Genomic DNA, 5,175 nt, shown 5'->3' on the forward strand with positions numbered 1-5,175 from the left:
AGGGTATATGCCCAGGAGTGGGATTGCTGGGTCATATGGTAGCTCTATTTTTAGTTTTTTTAAGGAACCTCCATACTGTTCTCCATAGTGGCTGTATCAATTTACATTCCCACCAACAGTGCAAGAGGGTTCCTTTTTCTCCACACCCTCTCCAGCATTTGTTTGTAGATTTTTTGATGATGGCCATTCTGACCAGTGTGAGGTGATCCTCATTGTGGTTTTGATTTGCATTTCTCTAATGATTAGTGATGCTGAGCATACTTTCATGTGTTTGTTGGCAATGTGTACTGATATTTTATTTAGTCAGCAAGTGGATGAAATGACATTCTTAAACTCTAATATGCAAACTTACCAATTTTTCTCATTTATTTAATGTCAGTATTTCATCTATCTTTTAGAATAAAATTGCTAAAAATAACAATAAGGTTGCATGAAAGGATGAATAAGAAATAATACCAAATTATAGAACATTCTAATCATACAAAATAATGTTTAGAATCGCTTTTTTCTTTTATTTTGGTTCTCCTTTAATGGAGATATGAATAATGAAGAAACATTTGGCTTTAGCTAGAAGAAAAGATTTCCTTAAGAAAAAATGAAGCCTATGAATGTTCAGAAACTATCTGTCATTCTTGGAAAGGGTCACATTATAGTAGCAAAAAGAAGAACAATTATTGTTTAAAACAAAAACTATTGTCTATGTTCTGTTTCAGTTTTTTTCTTACAAAAATATTTTTGTAGCATTACTTTTAATGATATTATGACTTACGGGTGCCATTATTTTTTATTTAATTTAACCCTTCATTGGGACATTCAGAATATTTTTCTCTCTGTTGAACTTAGTGTATTATAAATGTAAAGCCTTGTACTATATTTTGGCTACCTTCAGATAAGGATAGAGAAAAAGAAATTTGACCTATTAAATATTTTTCTAATTGTGTAATGCCTTATTAAGTAGTTTTAGCAAAGCTAACTTTCACAAATAACTTGTTACAAAGTCATGAAGGCCAAGCATGGATTGGGACCTATTAAAAAATAAGAATTGGCCATGTCATGACTTGGATAGGAGGTAGGGGTGATGTGGTTATAGAAAACAGGAAAGGCAAATCATCCATGTGATGTATCAGATTTTGAAGTAAGCATATAAGATTATTTACCAATGAACTAAGTTTCATTAGGTAAGTTCACTAGAACATAGGATGATCTTGAGAGCTAATGAAAATTATCAGAATGTTGAAGTATAATTCTGAAAGAATTAAAAATATTGATACAACTTTCATAAAGAGGTAAAATGAAAAAGTCAAGGATTTTATTCAATCAATTTATTAATTAGGGAACCAGTAAGATGTTAAAACTAGCACAAAGAGCATTTGAGAAGCTTATGATGTATATAATATATTCAATATACAAATAAATATTGGGATAAATCAGAGGATTAGATATAAAACTAGTTTAGTGTCTTAAGGCATAATAAACTGTAAACTTAGAGGTTATCTCTTCCATTGGGCAGACATTATTTGAAACTACTGGATAAAGACTGACAAATTAACCCCTGTATCTACAGAGTTATAAAATAACCATGTTAATAGAAATTCAAATGTAGCACTGTGCTGAAAAAAAAAAAATCACCGTTTTTGCCTATTTCCATGTTTTGGATAATTTTTCTAAGTTATATTTTATTGTTTTGTTTCCCCTAATTTCAAGCACTGCATTTGCAGTATCTGAATAATAAACATCACAAATGTGCTTTAAAATCACATTAAGATAATCCAAGTTAGTAATGGAAGAGTTCTGGGATGGGACTCTATTTTAATTATTCTTTCCTATCTTTATTCTTTACTGTGTGTGCAATTCAGAGCCTGGATTGAATAAGACGATATGGAGGATAGATGTGAATAAGTGTGTAGCTGCCTTCAGCTAACAGTTCCTTATCTGGCAGTTCCACAAATAATCTGTGAAAGCGTGACTTCTTCCTTTTGTCCCATAGGTATTGTCATCTCTAGGGGGTATTTCTTCCCCTTTTTTGGTAGTATATTACACTAAAAGGGCAAATTAGTTTTTCAAGAGCATCCCCAAAGATGACAAACCATGGATAATTTATCCCATATCCATGCATATCTTCTAGTTGTCCTGGCTATTAACCCTTGCCCACCCCAACAAGGCCTCTTCTCAGATCCTGCCACTGGCATCTTCCAGGCAAGAGAAGCAAGAATGAGGACTTCCCCGTCAAAGGGCTGGAGTTGGCAAGGGGAGAGGTATGATGAATAGAGCTCCGCTTTTCTACAAATATCCTAGAATTTATGAATGCCCATGTACCCCTCACTTCAATTTTCTGAATGGAGTACTAGCAGCATTGGAGCTCAATAAGAATCTTCACTAATCTGGAAGAAGGAAGAAGAAGCAATCTGTAGGAAGCAAAATTATAAAATAGATGAGATGTGGTTTCTGTACTTATTTTTTTTCTCATAATGTTCTCGAACTCCTTTGTACCTCCTGAAGATGTCATCCAGTTGACTGATAGCCTCTACATACATTCTAGGTATTCAGAGGTCCTCTTTTCCCATTTTCCATTTTTGGACCCACTAATACTTTGCCATGCTCCAATGCCTCAATCCCAAATTACTTTTTGATGTCAAAGTTTTCCCCATCGCCAATGCACACAGATATCAAATAGGCATATCAAAGGTCCCTAGGGAAGCTACTACAGTTGGATTTTAAGTAATAAAACATATATTTAAGATAGTTTAATTATTCACTTTATTTAGAATATTTACTGAGGACCAGCTATGTAGCAGATGTTGTAGGCACTGAGAATATAACAGTGGACAAAAACAACGACAACAACGAAAAACCAACCCTGGTCCCCAAGGCATTTATATTTCTGTGTCAGAGAGGAATAATAAACAAGATAAATGTATAAATATAGAGTATGTAAGATAGTGATAGATAGTGATGAGAAAAATAAATCAGAGAAAATGGATAGGAAATAGGTTAAGAAGTAACATTTGTAGAGTACAGGGTTGAAATTTTAGGTAGGGTAACTAGGGAAGATGACATTTGATTAAGAGCCTGAAGAAAAGGAGGGACTGATCTATACAATGTCTTGGGGAAGAGAATTCTAAGGCAGAGGGAACAGGAAGGAGACAGATCCTGAGGCATGAGCATATCTAGAGCAGGGTGAGGTAAAGGGGAGGAGTGGGGTGGAGAACAAGATATTGAAGGGCCTTGTAGATCACTGAAAGAACTGGAACTTTTACCCTGACTGATGGGAGACCCTCACAGGGTCTTGAGCAAATGAATGACATATGGGTCTTAATTTTAACTGCATCTTTATGACTTCTGTAATGAGATGAGATTAGCCTCGAGGCAATGGCAGAAATACAGATACTGGTTACACACTCTTGGATGATCCAGAGTAGACAGCACCATGGAGTGGGCTGAGTAAGGCAGTGGAGGTGATGAAAAGTGGTTAAACTCTCTCTATATTTTAACAGAAAATCTTACTAATTTGCTGATGCATAGATGTGGTTGAGAGAAAAGGGTGATTCCAGGGTTTTTGACTTAAGTGGCTGAAAGGATGGTTGCTATTTATGGAGATGAGGTGACTGTGAGATGAATTGAAGGAAATATAATTCATACTAAAGTATGAATGTCCAATATTTCTTCCCACTCAGGCTCCTTGATTTGCATTTTTAAAGATGCATGGCTCACTAACTGGAATAACTCTAGAAATCCTGGGATAAATTTGGTGACAGGAAATACTTTGAGAATGAGCATTTGTTCCCCCTGCGATATTTCCAGCAGGGTCTCAGATCATCTCCTGATGTCACCAAATTCTTCTCTCTTCTCTAAACTTCCTCTTCCAGGCTGAACCCTGAGCTGACTTTTTTTTCTTTCCAGCTTCTCTCAATAGCATTTATCTACCTCCTGAGGTCTATCCCAGTTCTTTTACAGTATTTTAAATTGTGTTTGATTATTGTAGTCGTTATTGATACTGTGTTGTTGTTTTCCCAGGAATGGCCTGTGGGTCTTTGGATCAACTTTAGTCTCTAACTTTCTGTTTCCTTGGCTTCTGAGTTATTTTAAAGTGAATAGTGCTCCTCAGAATCTACCCCAGGAATATTATTTTTTACCCCCAATCTTTTATCCCAATCAAAACTCTTTGTCCAGGTCAATTTCCTTCTTAAGAAACATACCTATCTGCCTGAAATATAGAATAAGTAAATAAAGGGAATATTGCCTGAGATCATAATAAATATTAAGGGACTGCATGAGTACAGTACTTTAGTTATGTTTTCTGCTAGTATACAAGCTCCCTGTTTCTCAAGGGCTTAAGAAAAATTCATTATTTAATGAATTTTTTAAAAAAATTCATTATTTAATTCATTCATTCAATCATTCACTTATTCTTTCAGTAAGAACAATGTGAAAATCATATATTATTTCTTGTGTGGAGATGCAAAGAGCTTACAATCTGGGAGAGATGGTAAGTCACCTAATAATAATAGCAACTACAATAATTATAATAAAAATTATAATCACTAAGGTTATGACACCCTTATATCAGACAGCTTTCTAAGTGCTGCAGTGGAACAAATCTTGCAGTAGCCTTGTGAGTTTGGTACTATCATTACCCCTGTTTGTAGATGATGAAACAGAGACAAAGATTGATTAGCTAACTTGCTGGAGATCATATAGCACATAGGTGTGGAGCTTGTACAGAGCTATGTATTGGAGAGAATGTGTCACCTGAGAGTCAGGACACAATACTACAGGGGTCAGCTGGAATATTAGGCACAAGTCTATTCTTGTTCCTGGAATCCTTTGATTTAGCATTTGATATTAGTGTGTCATATCTGTTCTTGGAGAGCTACCTATCCTTCCCAACTCTGGGGAATGTATTCTGATGAGGGATATTGGATAAATTCAAGCTAGTGCTAACTTTTTAATTTGCTTTAGAGTTTTAATTTTTATTCTGAGTTGCCGCTAATGTGCAATTTTTACAATTATCCATGTATATCGTAAGACCAGACACAGAATGCAGGCCTTTTTCTTCATGGTTTATGATGTTATATCTCATTTGAAAATTTTCAAATACTATGAAAGAAATTTTTTAAAAAATGAAAAGACCACTTAAGGGGTGTATTTACAACTTACTGGTAAGTTCACACAAAT

Source organism: Physeter macrocephalus, chromosome 5 (assembly GCF_002837175.3).
Source record: "Physeter macrocephalus isolate SW-GA chromosome 5, ASM283717v5, whole genome shotgun sequence".
Classification (NCBI taxonomy): domain Eukaryota; kingdom Metazoa; phylum Chordata; class Mammalia; order Artiodactyla; family Physeteridae; genus Physeter; species Physeter macrocephalus.